This window comes from Olea europaea, chromosome 11 (assembly GCF_002742605.1).
Source record: "Olea europaea var. sylvestris chromosome 11, O_europaea_v1, whole genome shotgun sequence".
NCBI classification, from domain to species: domain Eukaryota; kingdom Viridiplantae; phylum Streptophyta; class Magnoliopsida; order Lamiales; family Oleaceae; genus Olea; species Olea europaea.
The window spans coordinates 2,316,400-2,333,472 of NC_036247.1; positions in this window are offsets into that span (position 1 = coordinate 2,316,400).

The window sequence follows — 17,073 nt, forward strand, 5'->3', positions numbered from 1 at the left end:
TGAATCTCCTTCATTTGATCTAGGAGTTGGCTCCTCACAAACACCTAAAAGCTCTGATGATTCATTTTTTGCCAGTAAAGAAGTGCAGGATCAGGTTGATGAGGCTATTGCATCGTGTTGGAGTCTACTGAACTTCAATTCAAAGATGTCAATTTAATGGAACATTTACTATTTTAATATTATTAATTCGGACCAATTGTCATACACTAATTTAAGTAATGTTGTTTTTATGTTTTTATTTAGGACGATACACTTGCACCGTCGTCATCTGGACTTCTTGCAAAGAGAGCACAAAAGCCATCGAAGACTCTGCAATCACCTTTTGTTAAAGTTGATCCACGTCATGCTGCTACTGGATCAAAATCTAACTCTGTAAACGTTGTGTTCCAAAATTATTCGAAGTGAGTTGATAGCACAGATCCGAGTTCATTCCAGAATTGGTTTGAAAGATGATACAAACTTAAGATCAGGTAAATTAAACAAAGATTTTAAGTGTTCTTTAGTGAATTGTGACCTTCCATTACTTTTTGTGACTATAGCATTGCTGGTCACAGACAGAAATAAATTGATCACAATCTTATTCATTTGTTTGATGAGGGCATATTTGTGTGCACAGGGTAAAGTTTAACAAGGCAGATAACGTGATAAATCCTCAGGTTGTGTGTGGCACTGTTACTGTTTATCATAAAACTTGGTAGCATGCGTTGATCGATTCTAATTCATCATTGAACAACACGATATAATATTGTCACCATTTTCCAGATATGCATAGTAGTTTGTATTACTTATGTATATTCTTTGTTAATACAGCACTTGGATGCATGCTTTCATTATATAAGACAACTTGCCAAGTTCGGTGAAGGTGTGAAGATGAAAGCTACCACTACAGACTGCATTTTTTATATGACAATCAAGTCGTCATACTTCAAATTTATTCAAGACCCAAGCATTGTCAATGAGAAGGATGAGCTAATCAAAATCATCAATGGTGAACGGTTACCATTTAATACTGCTTGGAAAGAAGTTGAATTTGTTTTGATGCCCATTATGCCCACAAATTGAATTTGTGGTGATGCCCATTATGCCCACAAATCATGCTCATTGGATGTTAGGGCAGCTTGATATCACTAACCATGTCCTTTACATATATAAATCAAGCAACAAATCATGCAGGGACAATAAGGTTCGTGAAGGGGTTTTACTGTTTGTGAAGACTCTTAACACCTGTTAAAATTTGTCGGGTCGTGGACAAAAACTAGTGATGGTATTTGTGACAAATCTAGGGACTTGCATGTTAATATTGTCAGTAGTTTACCTCAGTAACAAAATAGGTAAGTTTCCTTAGGGGTATTGCAAGTTTTATCATTTTTTATCAACAGTTAGTAATTACTTATGGTTTTTCTTCTTTAATTATTACAGGCATGAAGTATGCACAGTATTTGTTGCACAATGATCTTGGCAAAATGTCAATGTCTTTTGATGCTGGGAATGTCAAACTTGAAATTGCGGTGTTGTTGTTCAAAAACAAACAACTAAGGCAGGTTGCAAAGGAAAATTCAAAGTCAGATGAATGAATGAACTGTTGATGGCATTGTTTTCATGATGGATTAGATTAATAGCTATTCAAAATTAGACAAACAGATATTTTTATGATGTAGTCGATAGATATTATCTTTTTAATATGTTTTGGACTTGAATTTGAATTTGTTTTTGTCAATTGGTACAAGGTGTAAGCACTAGTGTTTATGTGAATGATTTTGTTTATATTATCTAAGTTTTTTATGGATGTAAAGTTTACACGATCTGAACAGGTCACATGAGAATACTGCATAGTCTGAAAAGGTCACAAATAGTCACATGTAAGTAATGTGTTATATAACTCCAAGTCACAGATCGTCACAAATAGCAATAGTTGGTTAATTTGTATGACTTGAATAGGTCACAAATGGTCATGAATAGCAACAGTTGGTTAACTTGTTACATATGAACATGTCACAAATGGACACAAATGCTTAACATTTATGATTGATACTCTTACCAAAAAAAAAAAGTAAGCACAAAATTGGTCTCATCTAGTGGAAGATGACATTCAAAGTTAGTTTGAACACACAAGTTAAACAAAAAAATATAGAGCTTATTTTATGCTTGAAATGGTCACAATCATCACAAATAGAGTCATAATCAATGTCTATCTACACAGCCCTTTCCAAAAATAAGTGATATCATGAGATATAATGTAAGCTCAATGCATGAATCTCTCAACTCATATAATCCAAAAAATACATACTTCGACAATAAAATGAAACAATTTGCAATTACAAAGAATATCATTGTGTAAAAAAAATATGCTAAGCTATTTGAATTCCTTTGGATCTTTTTTTATTTTCAATTTCTGTCATTTTAGTTAAGTGGCACCATGTTCCAGCATGTTCGAGGATTGCGACCGGATTTACCGCATCTTCCACATTTCACAACTTGTGATCTCTCACATGCTTGCTTCTTTATCTTCTCAGTAGGTCGTCCAGAACTTCTCTTTTGGTTTGAAGCCAAAATAACTCTATTACTCACATCTTTTGGCAAATTCCATTTCGATTTATTACCTAAAAGAAAGACAGTCTTTTGTAGGTATTCAGATATGCATCTCTTGTGTAATACACCGAGCAAAAGTCATACACATTCAACTTCAATGTTGCTATTACTGTTAGTGCATGTGGACAAGGAAGTTGATCCACTTGAAACATTCGACAACTATATGTATGTAGAGTTATATCAATCATGTAAGAAGAAGAGTTGTCCCTCACTTCAAACAAAGTGTGACTGGCAGGTGAAACCTGAAAATAAAAATTATTTAAAGTTATACTTGTGATCAAAATAATAAACATTCCTGTTTTTACTTTTAGATTTCTCACATCATTGCTCATTTCCCTTAGGAGATTCTCATATTTTGTTGCAAGTTTGTGAAAGTGCCATGTATGTCATCTCTATTTTTGCAAAACCAAGATTGGACCGTTTGCCTCAATGATTCTAGAAGTTCTCTAATGGGGTAATTTTTTGCCGCCTTTGTGACTGCTTTAATAGATTATACTATGTTTGATGTCATAGTAGAGTATCTATTGATTGGCATGTGTAATCTTGACCATTTTTCATATCCAACATCCAACTACAAAAAATTATTAGATAACAGATTCAAGTATAAGTAACAAGTCACATATGGTCACAGTTAACAATAAAAAGTTCACAAATAGTCAGTATTATCACACAACAGGTCACAAATGGACACATTCATAAAACTATATCATGTTTCAATTGTAAATGAGAACACATGATAAATATCCACTGATATATTTCATTCATAATCATGTTTCGATTTCATGTAACAATAAATGAAATATAGTTTGTACGTTAAACATGCATGATCACAGATATTTATAGGAATTTCATAACATCACAGAACAAGTCATAGGAAGTCATAACATATGTTTTAGACAATCACATACCAAATATCTCCCGATCTCTTCATTTATTGAGTCCAATTGCTGCATTTTGTATTCAAATTCATCCACTCTATAAGCTCTTACAGCATGATTGAATGCATGTGTAACATTGTGACATGATTTTGTGTAATGAGTCTTCAAATTTTTCAGCAAATGGTATGAACAAATCTCATGCATTACTTCTAGATATACAAATTCAATGGCATTTCTTATGCTATTTTGTCTATCGGATACTATACATAATTCGTCTCTAGATCTGTATGCCCTTTTCAACATCTCAAGAAACCATCTCCATGACTTATCATTTTTATTATCCCCAATCCCAAAAGTTAGTATGAAGATATTATTGTTTGCATCTTGTGTACAAACCGTAAAGAGTGTACCCCCATGTGGCCATTTAAATATGTACCATCAACTACAATGACTGCCCTACAATATTTTCAACCGGCGATTGATGCACCCAAAGCCATAAAATAATATTTAAATCTATCTAAATGATCTATTTCTATTCTTATGACTATCTCTTTGTTTATCTATTCTAGGATAAAGAAATAAGAAGGCAGCAATTGAAATGATGTCGTCAAATCACCTCTAATCAATTTTAATGTCTTTTCACGTGACCTCCATGCCTTCATGTAGTTCACCGATGCTCCATACTTATTTAACTTATCATTTGAGATGTCATTAGGGGTATAGATTGTATGTGAAGAAGTATATTTGTACCTGATGCGGTTGGACACAATTGAGCTAAATGCTTGTCGATGAGATCATAAGACAATGTTCATGGAGCATGTGTAACCATTACACATTTCCCTAATTTTAAACATTTTCGTTTCTCCCAAGCATGACGATCTAAATACCCACTTGCAATCGTTATGCGAATACTTTATTACGTACTCCTTCTTGTCCAATCTCAACACCTTATATTCAAACTTGTTTTGTATGGCATGGAAGGTCAATCTCATTTTTAGTATTTCCTTGTTGTGGAAAACTTTTCCCTGAACTACTTCTCTAGCATCTGCTTGAGATAATAATATCACATATTCTTCAATGTTTCCTTTCTCAATAATCATAATAGAGTCACAAATATCCTGAGCTATTTGTTATAAAGAAAATACATTAGCTGATGACTCAATGGAAGTAGTTGATGAGTCTGGGCATTGCAATGCACATGTTAACTGACACGAATCTGCAGCGATAACATCAACGATAATAGGATAGTTTGATACAGCTCCATTCAAAGATTTTAGCCTAAAATATGTTAAGACATTGTTGTTTCTTAGAATACAAACTGGAGGTGAAGTAGAATCCAAAAAATATGTCAATTTCACAACTACTTCTGCGTGACTAAGCCCCAACTCTGTAACAACAAGCTCAACCAATTCATCATACTTGCATGTATCATTCACTAGTATAAGTGATGTGTGACTTCCATATGACAGACATACATGAATAATTGACATTCCTGATCACAAACAAATAAAAGCATGTCACACTTTATTCATTAAAATCAGGAAACATTCAGATGCAATGACATTGGTCAATACAGGTCACAGATCAAGAAGTCACAAAAGTCCATATTTAATATCAATATATTCACATACAATGAACAAATATAAGGTCATAGAGAGTCAACTTTTAATGCGATGACATTGATCATAGATCAAACTATTTCCACATATGGACTGTCAGGACATTTAACATATACGTCACAATCTATTCAATTCCGTAGTCACAACTAGTTACAGTCAACAGAAACATGTATCTATATGAATGAATTACATAAATGGTTACAGATAGTCACATGCATATTTATAACCGTATAAACAATTATACATGTATTTTTTGCTGAGTTTCAACATGTATCAAAAACGAGTAAGTTGAACAATAACTATAAATGTAAGAAAAAACCTTAAAATTCCAGTCAATACCCCCTTTTGCCGAGCTTCAACTTCTCCAAAACGAAAGTCAGAACTATGTCGACAAAATTGTGACTTCGTTGGATGATTGTAGCTTGAAATCGACGATTGACAATATATTTTTCATGATTTTGGAGAGTTTTGACAATCACAGAACTCTATTTTTTGTTTAAAGAAAATCCAATTCCTCCATATCTGAGCTTCAAATTCTCCATAACAATGAAAATCAGAAGTATTTCAACGAGATTGTGACTTTATTGATTGATTTTAACTCGAAATTGAGAAATGACGACGAAGTTTTTGTGGTTTTGGAGAGTTTTTCAGGGAACTCGTTGTTTAGAGAGAGAAAATCGAGTGTGATTTTGGAGAGTCTTTCGAGGAACTCGTTGGTTAGAGAGAGAAAGTCGAGTTTGATTTTGTGAGGAATGTGAGAAGTATATTTAAATATGGTATATTTACTTATTTGGAGCACATTAGTATTTTTTTCTCCAAAAATAGTGTATATTATATTATAACATAATATTTTTTTATTTTTTATTTACCCCCTGATTTATGAAAGATTTTAAATAGTTTGTCAATTGTGAAATGTGGTTTTATAATGTAGTGATTATGTGGTCTTCCCTTTATTTCTTTATTTTTTTGCAGCCCAAAAAAATTGCTCTTGAAAATTTTATATATATTCGATAATATAAGTAATAGTTGAGTTACTTCGAATCTTATGGAAAAGTTTTCGAGATGTAATTTATATAAATTTATTTATTTTGTTTTGATGAAAATTATGTATACATCAAAAAACTGTTTGAGAGTGATTTTGAGAATTGATTTTTTGACTGTTAGGAGAAAAGTGGGTCCACCTGTGAGAGAAGAAGTATAATATGACGGCTGAAATAGTGAAATAACGATCAAAAAATTAATTTTTTGGGCAAAAAAATCGATTTTTTACTCCTAAACAAGCTGCAAGTGTTTATTGACAAATAAATTCTACTACATGTGAGGAAACATCTTGATTCTTGAACACCTATATTACTGCCAAGTGTCGACAGAGTTTTTCTAGTCCATTTTGTCAAGATCGGTCGAATTTTTAATTTTTTAAATATATGTTCAATTATTGTATTTTAAACACTGTCAATCTCTAGGAAAAACATGTATTATCGAATGATGTTAAATTATCATGGTACTGGATAGTAGGTGCATAGGTTGCTGTCTCAACAAACAAAGAAGGAACCTTAGGTTGATAATTCATTAAAATATCACATCGATTTCTTGTACTATGCCTCCCCACATAAAAATTTCAAAAATTGACGATTACCAATGATAATGAATATTTTATTTTCAGTTCAAAAAATACTCTCAAGTGTTATTTTATATATAAAGAATCTGACAATTTTGGTATAAAATATTCCAATTAATTTTGTTCAGAAGTTTACTTTCTAGCTAGTCGGCATGGGTAGGTAAGCTAAGTTGCAAGGAAAACGGGATGCAGTGATTGAATTGTTCGTATTATGATTTATGGACGTAGACATCTCAATTATTTTAGTCTTGTGTTTATATATTATCTATTGAGAAAATTTCATAAGTAAGAACTTAAGTATCACACGTTTCAAAATTAAAAAAAAATAAGTTTTAAACTTCAAAAATCATATTTTTATTAAAATTTATTTATGATTTAATTAGTTAATTAATTATTTTATTAATTAAATATATTTAGGTCACAGATCTATACAATTTGATCACAAATTAACAATTTAATTAGTTACTTAGTATTTTTTGGTCACAAATAAAAAATTTTATGTCATAATTTTTTTTACGATCACAATTCAAAAATTTGTAAGTCACAATTCGTTCATTAGTCACAAATCAAAAAATAATTATTTACAGATTAATTTTTAGTCACAACTTATTTTTCGATCACAAATAATAATTTTTAATATCACCATTATTTTACGATCACAATTCAAAACTTTTATAGGTCACAATTTATTTGTCGGTTACAGATAAAAAATTAATACATCACAATTTATTTATAGATCACAAATTATTAATTTTTTAGATCACAAATTATCCTTTTTATTGGTCACAGATTAATTAATTTAACGGTCACAATCAACTAATGAATTTGTGACCACCACAATTGGGAAAATTTCATAAGTAAGAACTTAAGTATCACATGTTTCAAAATTAAGAAAATAAGTTCCAAACTTCAAAAATCATATTTTTATTAACATTTATTTATGATTTAATTAGTTAATTATTTAAATATATTTAGGTCACGGATCTATACAATTTAATTAGTTATTTAGTATTTTTTTTATCACAAATCAAAAATTTTATGTCACAATTTTTTGATGATTACAATTCAAAAATTTTGTAGGTCACATTTTGTTCATTAATCACAAATCAAAAAATAATTAGTTACAGATTAATTTTTAGTCACAACTTTTTTTTTGGTCACAAATCAGAATTTTTAATGTCACAATTTTTTTACGATCACAATTCAAAACTTTTGTAGGTCACAATTTGTTCGTTGGTTACAGATAAAAAATTAATACGTTACAATTTATTTATAGGTCACAACTTATCAAACTATCACAAATTATTATTATTTTAGGTCACACATTATCTTTTGGACACAAATTATCTTTTTTATTGGGCACAGATTAACTAATTTAACGATCATAATCAACTAATGAATCTGTTACCACCAACAAACAACCACTGCCTCGCGACCATAGCATCGGCAAAACCACAACACCACCACCGCGTACACAACACACAGCCACTCCTCTATCTCAATCTACACAACACAACACAACACCACAACCACCACCCCTAGGTCCCCTACCAAAAAATCCACAGATTAGCCGCCCCACAGCACACTAATGCCGCCTACACTACTGTCGGCAAAAACACCGCAAAGACGTCATAAGATAAAAGAAGTAGCCAAGCAACCTCCATTGTCAGTTGCCACACCGCAGAAACAAATGGTGTTGCAATCTCGATGTAAAAGCAAGGTAAATAATGTCCAGATCTCAGGCAGCTCATCACAGCACCGCACCGGCCGCATCATCTGAGCTTAGCGCCGGTAGCATCGTGTGCTGTGATCTCAACGCAGAAGCCAGTCAAACAGTGTCTAGATCTCGGGCGAATGGTGTCCACCACCTACACCAACAACCATGGACACCACCATCGCACCGTCACCATTATCACCGTCTCCATTACATCACAACCACTACACCCATGAAAAATTTCCCAAACCAATTGCCTCTACTACCACTGCATCCCCACTGGTTTAAAACCAAATCTAAGAAATGAGAGAGAATTGTGCGCAAGGTGGTTTCGATGCTGGGCGAGAGGAAGGCGGCGTCGGACAAGAGGAAGGATGTGGGAACGTTGAGGAGAAAAAGAAGGAGAGGGAATGAGTGATCTTCGGCGGCAGCATTTTTGGCGCAGAGAGAGGTAATAATAGAGAGAGAGAGAGAGAGAGAGAGAGCTGAGATTGATATAATTTGGGTTTGATATTATTTTACTTAATTAATTTTTAAGTATATAAATTAATTAAAAAATTTTTGATTTGTGAAATACCAAACATGACATCTTATTTATGAAATGAAGATTTTTAATCTATTAGAATCTGTAATTTCCACTTATCTATTTTATTGTTCTAATCACTCGTTTGATCAATCAACATAAATTTTTCTAATTACCATAAATGTTTTCATATTCTAATTTCCATAATTAAGACAATAATTTGTCATCTTGTTCTTTTTTACTTCTCTATATACTTAACTTTAGCCACCATAATGGATTTTTCACCGAGTTTTTCATGAAGTGAATTCGATGTTTCTCCACTGTACCAAATTAACATTTAATATTTAAGATAAGACTCAATAACATGTTAATTTAATGTTAATTAACATTAAATGTTAATTTGGCACATTTAATTAACACTAAATGTGAATCTTATCTTGAATATTAAATGTTAATTTGGTACATATAACGTCAATCAATGCCAACTTCACTCATTAAAATAAACATATATATCCATATTCTAATTTCCATAGCTAAGAAAATAATTTGTCACCTTGTTATGGGATTATTAATGCCTATCAACTCCACAAGCTAAAAGAGGAAGAAAATAAAGCTTGATTAGAAGCCTAAGATGCTTAGCATGAGATTGTGTTAGCTTGTCTCGAGACAATGAGAGCTTGACAAACTTTTATTATTCTAATAGCATATTAAGTAATTTACGCTGATATTAGACCATCTTATGTTTCCAAATCCAAATAAAGAATATTTAAATTCTGGATTAAATCTTTTTTTTCCCTCAATTATGAAGTACATTTATTTAATTATATCGTGTATTAACTAAACTTTCATGACATAAAGGAAACATTCAGCCTCGATAGTTGAAAATTTTCACCACAAAATTTGAATCACCTTATAGAATGAGATATTCACACCTCCATATGATTAATTATAGAGACATGCGACATGTACGGTTGCTTTGACAACAATTATGACAACCCTCTCACATTAGGGGGTGGCCCTCCATTTTGTGAGAGGTCTGTAAAAGTGTACATTTAGCCTTTTTCTTAATTATATCTTTGCTTTTAATTTTTCCAAAAAAAAAAAAAGAGTTAATAATAAAACAACTATTATAACTATACTAGTCTATGTTATGTGCGATGCACGAGCTGTGCATGAATTATGGTTTGGTTAGCGTATGTATTGAGTACGTTTGAAAATATATGGGAAGTTGGAATTATTGGCAAGGAACTAACCAGTTATACGAGTCGATCACTCGTCTTTCTTCCAAAAAATGTCATATTTCTACCAAAAGTTGCAGAATCAATAAAATCCATTAATAATGAGAATTCAAGTCATAGTTAGTCAAAGAAATATTCTATTGGACAATAAAAGCATTCAAAGCAAAAAAAGTTAGCACCATAGCAATACATTCTTCAACAAATTATAATAGATATAAATGTATTGTTGTACAGTGGAGAAATAATTTAAGGTAAAGCAGAAGTTAGAACCTGAAAATCCTAAAATTCTTCATCAGCGGCTATTTTCCTTAATGGAATGTTGAATACTCCTTAAAACACGGTTGTTCTACAACACTTAGGTGTCCATTCGTGATGAGGAATTTGAGCAGTGTAACTAAACTTCAAGGCACTGTATTGTTAAACGATGCTCTGATAGATATTTCATTAACTCAAACTTTGTAGAATTCAAAAACTTCTTAACATTACTCAATACTATATCTAGTTCCGTCCAATATTGAGATTCAATATTTTCGAAGCCTAGAAGCTTATCCTCCATATGTATGCTTCTAACAATACCTGGATTTTTCTTGTCCACTTCAGAAGGAGGGAGTGAATATTATAAAAATGAAGCTCTCCTTCAAAGGAATTAGCTTCTTTTAGAAAATCGGCCTTTTATTACATAGAATATTCTAAGCTGAGGTTGTCGATTAAATAAAACTAATTGTTGAATCTCAAGAAGATTAGGTAAACTAAGGTCACAAATAGGCATATCCTGGAAGAAGTTACAGATTCACATACAAACTAACAAGTGATATCTTTACTCTTAGACCGAAAAAAAGTGTGTTATCAGTACTTCGAGAGAAGTGGACTATTAGAAATTAATAGAAGATAAAAATGTTATCTAGATTGTGTACATATCTAAAGCATTTAGCCCTATGAGCAACAACTACTAAAATAGTTGCGGGAACGCAATTCTCAGGGGGTAAAAAAAGACTCTAGCATTTAACAAGTTTGAAACAAATTGCTTCCTTGGGATAAACTATAATGCATGATACTTACAAGATACCACCCTCCTCCATTGCCTTTCCTAAGGCAGCCCCAACGGTTTTTATGTCTTCATCTCGTTCATTTTAACTAATAATTATATCTCCAACTACTTGATAAGTGCGTTTTTGCACACTTATTTTGATCACAAACACGACTTAATTACGAGCAAAATGTTTAAATTATGACTTAATATCATTGAATTCATGCCATGTAGGTGTTTCTATGAAATGGTGGAATTCAGGAGAAAAGAGCCGAAAAAGGACTAAAATAGAGCAAAGTGATAGCTCAGGGACCAAAGTGCAATTATCCAAAAGATGGTTCGAAGGACAAATCAAGGAAGTGAATGATCTAAGTACCAATTTGGTGATATTATGAGATGATGGAAATTAAAAAAAAAAAAAAAAAGCAAAAATGACCAAAATGAATCAAACTGAAAGTTTGGGGACCAAGTTGCAAATAATCCATAGATAAGACTGGAAATGGAATGAATATTCAAGAGGTTAGAGGTCAATCAGATGAGGAAAGGAGTCAAGAGGTGAAATATGGTCGAAGTATTATCAAGTATCAACTTTCAGGCGAAAAAGCTATACTCGTGATTTTCAGCCTCTACTTGAGATCCATTTTTGGCATATTAAACATCATAATTTGAGAAATCCTATTTCTATTAAAAGTGTAGATGTTTGAGTTTTCTTCCCAATGCACTTTGAATCACTTCAATCGGAGATCAGGAGAAAAAGTTATGACTAAAATACTAAGAATTATCCGGCGAAAAGAATCGCATAACATGCGGTCGCATAGAGGCCTCTTGAGAAATTTTTCTCAAATTTTTTTACTCTATGCGATCGCATAGAAATGTACTATGCGGTCGCATAGGTATATTCTGGGGGCCGATTCTGCAGTTTCCTTATACGACTGAAACTCTTTTGGTAACCTAATTTTCACGCGATACAAATATCAAAAGACGTTCAGAAAGAGGTAGAATACATTGGAGGCAGAAAAACACTTCTTGGAGAAGATTTTGAGCGCAAGAACAAAGATTTACATGAAGAGCTTCAAGATTTCTCAAGATTTCATAATCCAGTTATGCCTTTTATCCAAAATCTGATGTATTCTTTTATTTTAACCATGTTAGGCTAGATTTTCATGTGCTAGGAGATCGATGTACCATGTAATTTGATCGTTAATTTTTTAATTTTGCAATTTGACATTAAGACATATTTCTATTGTTTTGAATGATTTATATGTAATTATTATTTTCGCAATTAAGGGCCCGTAATTGTGTGAGTTTGAGTGATTTATTCTTGTATTCGAGAGAGTTGGAATAGGTTCGACATAATATAAATCATCGTAGGGTCCGATAGATGATAGAAATATACCGCTATACCCTACGTGAATCTTTAAGTGTTCATAAAATCGCATGCATTTTTACATATGTACTTGTCATAGAAATATAGGTCGGTGGTATGTAGAAATAGGTTCGATACATCTCGACAGAGAGTATTGGATAGATTTAGGAACATTGATTCGTCACAATTGAAGTGTGTTGTCACATTGTGAAACTAGGGTTTTAAAGTGATAATTGCATGGAAAATTGTGATCCTAGCGTGTTTAATTTTAATTGATTACAACAAACGTGCGTTCTCAACATTTGATTTCATTCTAGAGTGTTAAAAAATATTGTTTTGCATATTTAATTTAAGTCAATCATAAAAATTACATAATTAGAGTTTTCTTTCCAAAATTAGGGTTTTAATTAGGTTCACATCCACTTTAATAATTTAGTTTCTGTTAAGGCGACGATAGGTAAAATTGAACTAATCAATCTCTGTGGGATGATATTCGGACTCATTTAATCCACTTTATTACTTGTTAACAAACCGTACACTTGCGGTAATTTTAAATCGAAAGAAATAATTCTGCGAACACTACTAAATCATTAATGTTCAAAACTGCCAAATGAAAAAGTTGAACAGTGGATAGGGAAAAATAAAGAATTATTCCAATTCTAGCTGCACTTCCACTGTTAAAAAAAGATGTTTGGAACTGTCCTGAACAAGATTCAATACATATGCCGGGAGATGTGAACAAAAACTTCAAAGCATTTACCATAGTACACTCAACAACTTAACTCTAAGAGAGAATATCCAAGTCTTAATTCTTATGCTGGTGACAACAGCTATAACTAAAGAGTAACTTAGTGAGGAACATCAATGGTAATTTGACATGATTTTCTTTTATTATTTACACTTTGAGACAAAATGTTTACAAAGCACAATATTAATCTGTCCGTGTAAGATTTTTTATGTATATCATGACTCATGAGATTAGTAAAACTCAAGGCTGTACATAGTAAATAAAGAAAAAAGAAAGGGAAATAAAGTTAAGTTACAGTTATGTAAAAATTAGAGGAAAAAGAAACAGTGCACTAATTTCCATTAGTTTAATACTAAACAAAGTGAAAGAGAATATTCGGAATTAAATCCTCAAATGAAATGAAATTGAAAATCCAAAACTGAATTTGGTGACTAATAAATCCAAACAGCATTCTGAATTCAATTGAAATTTAAAGAGCACTTCTTGAAAACAATGGCAATACAAATACCCTTTTTTCCTTGTTAAAATAGAAGTACATTTTTCGTGATGGATGGTCAATGAAGTTTGTAAGAAAGTCATCAACTTTAATGATTTGTGTAACTACATAATTTACTTATAACTAACGGGGAAGGAAGAAAATAAATAGAGAAGAAAGAGAAAAAAGAAAGGAAGCACTTCTATTGAGACTTGCAGTTCGGAAATAACTAATTTGTTCTAGAATTTTGTTAATTGCAATATTTGACTTACGGAGGCATTTGGCTCAAAAGTGTTGAGCCTCCGTGATGCCTCTGTAATAGCATTGAGCCTTCGTTATTATGGAGGTTCAAGCATGAGCCTCCATAATAATGAAAGGCTCAAGCAAATGCCTCCATAATAATGGATGCTTATTCTTTCTTCATTTTTACACGCTACAATCATGCTTCTCTATTTCTCCACACTATCTCTTTCACCATTTTCCCACGCTATCAACCATGTATCTTTAGAAAGTTTATTTTTGAGTACATAAGTAAGTTTAAATAAAAATATTATTTTTATATATGTACGTAAAAGATATATAGTAACCATTTGGATTACCAAAAAATATTATCAATCAAAATGGTTACAAACCATTTAAATAATAATTTATTTAGGGGGTTAATTCAAGAGTAAAAGTGTGAATTCCATAAATATATGATTGAAAATATGTTTGAAGAAAAATAAATTTTAAAAAATGAAGACCAAACATGTTAACAAATGAATATATTTATTTTTCGAGAAATGAGTTTTTATTACCATTTCATTTTTATCATGAAATGATTCTAATCTTAATATGTTAGATTTTGTTTCAAAATTACATAATCTATCAAATATAATTTTTATAAAGTAATATATTTTTATGATTTTTTTTTTGGAAAGGTGAAATGTAATAGTACTAAAAAATAGAAAATAATTAAATTCTTATTAATTTTATAAAGTAATATGTTATGGAGGCTCAAGCATTGAGTCTTACGGAGGCAGCAGCGTGCCTCCGTAATTACGGAGGCTCAACACTTTTGAACCAAATGCCTCCGTAATTACGGAGGTACAAATTTCATTTTTTTCTTTCATTTTTTTTCACTGGCTTTCAATACAACAATTTAGGTTTATTTAATCAACTTAATTTTTTTAATAGATGTGATTCCTAAAATAAATATATAAAATATAGATCAAATTTTTTTTTATATATACAGAGATCAAAATTAAGGTTACGTTATTAAATGAAGGTGTTCTAGAATTTTTTAAATCCCAGATCCAAAAAAACTAGTGAAATTTCTATGACATAATTGAATTTCTAAAATCTTCATGACGACTAAGTAATTTCATGCTTCAATACAACACCCAATTTATTGCTTCTCACACCAAAGAAATTTTTATAAACTGTGCATCAACTGCTTAAAGAGTAACAACAAATCATTTATAATAGACAAATCTACAGTTAATATTCTTCCGAAATATTAACTATAATGTTATGTTACTTCAGAAGTAACAACATAATGCATTATTTGGAATATCAAGTTAAAATATTAATTATCATATATGCATTGGAAGAAGAAAAAAACTTCATACACATGAATTTCGAACAATTATCAAAATTAATGAAGTTAGAAGGCAGAATTCCTTATAGAAATTAAAGGTAGAATAGTAACAGTAATTATTGCTTGAATTTCTTAGTCACCATGAATGTCTATCTTGAAAATTTATGAAAAAATAGAAAAAACTCAAGAGATAATCTTATTACCCATGTGAAAAATTCCTCATGTTTTTATCATTTGCCTCAACCTGTACAAATAAAATAAAATAAACTCAGCAATCAAACAGTTGCATCCGAAGTCAACTATCTAGTACCATAACCATTAAATAAATTGGAAACAAGATATAGAGAAACAAATTCGAAGGAGAAAATTGTGTATCAACCGCTTACAATAATCCCTTTGCATCTTCCAAAACACATGTGAGTGAAAGCACACATAGAATACACACATAATCTAGTTAAAAATTATATTTGATAGATTATGTAATTTTGAAGCACAATCTAACATATTAAGATTAGAATCATTTCATGATAAAAATGAGATGGTAATAAAAACTCATTTCTCAAAAAATAAATATATTCATTTGTTAACAAGTTTGATCTTCATTTTTGAAAATTTATTTTTCTTCAAACATATTTTCAATCATATATTTATGGAATTCACACTTTTGCTCTTGAATTAACCCCCTCAATAAATTATTATTTAAACGGTTCGTCAACATTTTTATTGATATTATTTTTTGGTCAACCAAATGGTTACTATATACCTTTCACATGCATTTATAAAAACAATATTTTTATTTAAACTTACTTATGTGCTCAAAAATAAACTTTCTAAAGATACATGGTTGATAGCGTGAGAAAATGGTGAAAAAAATAGTGTGGATAAATAGAGAGACATGACTGTAGCGTGTAAAAATGGAGAAAGAGTAAAGTGAGCTTTATGACATAATTTTCCACGCCACTTAAATTGAGAAAAAGCAACAAAGTCACTGTATCAAACATGTAAGATAAACGACGTCGTTTGTTTCTCTTAATAAAAAAAAAGCTACAGTGAGACACAATGGAAGAATTTACTGTTTTTTCTACAGTTGTGAAACATTGCCCTTTTTATATAGTAGTGATAATTGATCTCAACTTGTTTTATGTAGACAAATCTTAAACTTTAATTGGTATTTGTTCTGTCAATAGGGCATGATGGTATGACAAAAACCTGAACACATAAAAAAAATGAATCTTTTAAGATTCTCTCAATTTTGGTATAAAATATTACAATTTCTCTCATTGTTTATTACATTTTTTTTAAAAAAAATGCACCTTTTAGAGTAGGTGAGCGCGGAGACATTTGGTCACAAGTTTGTTTCCCCCTACAAACACTTTCTCGATCGAGCCTGTCACATCGGACTTGTCTGGTGCAATTTACCTGACTGGCGTGGTTTGCAGGCTATTGCGTCAACTCAAGAGTTTATTGTAGGAATTGGTTCTAATAATTAACCAAAAATTGGAAAATGAAAATGTGTGTAAAAGTGGAAAATGGAAAGGTGTAACTACGTGTCAATTTCTCGGACTTGATCCGATGGTCAAATTATAAAAGTAAATAGACCAACTTATTCTACTCGTCAAGTAGATCGTCGTGGTATATTTGGAATCTCGAAATCAATTTCGGATGAATGAGAAATTATGGACCAAAGTTGGAAGAAATG